This window comes from Gregarina niphandrodes, assembly GCF_000223845.1.
Source record: "Gregarina niphandrodes unplaced genomic scaffold scaffold00044, whole genome shotgun sequence".
Taxonomy (NCBI): Eukaryota; Apicomplexa; class Conoidasida; order Eugregarinorida; family Gregarinidae; genus Gregarina; species Gregarina niphandrodes.
The window spans coordinates 23412-24345 of NW_011645812.1; positions in this window are offsets into that span (position 1 = coordinate 23412).

Consider the following 934-nt stretch of genomic DNA (forward strand, 5'->3'; position numbering starts at 1 on the left):
CTTGTACCCCACGCTCGCCCGTCTCTGTGCCCCAGCTCGCCCGTCTCTCGTGCCCCAGGTCGCCCGTCTCTCGTGCCCCAGCTCGCCCGTCTCTCGTGCCCCAGGTCGCCCGTCTCTCGTGCCCAGCTCGCCGTCTCAAACCCGCATTTCCAATTCTACCGTTTTCGGCGCCACGCACTCTCGTCGGCTCCAATCCCATTCGGGCATCCCACTCACGCATTCGGTCGGGTATGAAACCAGCCATCATAACAGCTACGAGCTCAGGAGCTGACCCAAGGCGTTATGTTTCGGTACTATGAACTTTGTGAGTGGCATAACGGTAATCGTCTTGGTCGTGCGTGAGACCACGTTAACCGCGTGGGTCCGATGCTCTTGAGGTGAAGTCGAGTCCAGACGCAAATATCTCAGTCTGATGGCTCTTCTGATCGGGAGAAACAAGCTGCGGGAGAAACAAGCTGCGGGAGAACCAAGCTGCGGGAGAAACAGGTTGCACATGACCTTTACCATAATATGCACCGCCACATTGCACAGATTCGAGCTCGCTTCAATTTCCAGGGGGGAGTCGACAAGGGAAAAGAAAGGGTCCAAGCCAATGTCAGTGATTTGAGGGTACGACGCCGAGGGCCGAGAGAGAGGGTCTGGAGAGTACGAGCTAGTCGGTGGGCACTTGCTAGTAGCATGGGCCGCGTTTTTTCACCAGCTACCACGTCGGGTGAACACCTCGTAAACACCCTTCCGGTCGGCCGGCAACACTCATGCCAGCACCGCTGGCGTCGCGTTGGCATGTGAGGTCGTGGAGTGAGTATGTCGGCTCGGTCGTGGACATTTTTCACAAATACGATGCAGAGCCTACAGCAATTCCGCCCGAAACTGCTTTCCCAGTCTGGTCGGATACGACAATCGCCAGGGTGTGCGTGCCCCCCCCCCCCCCCCC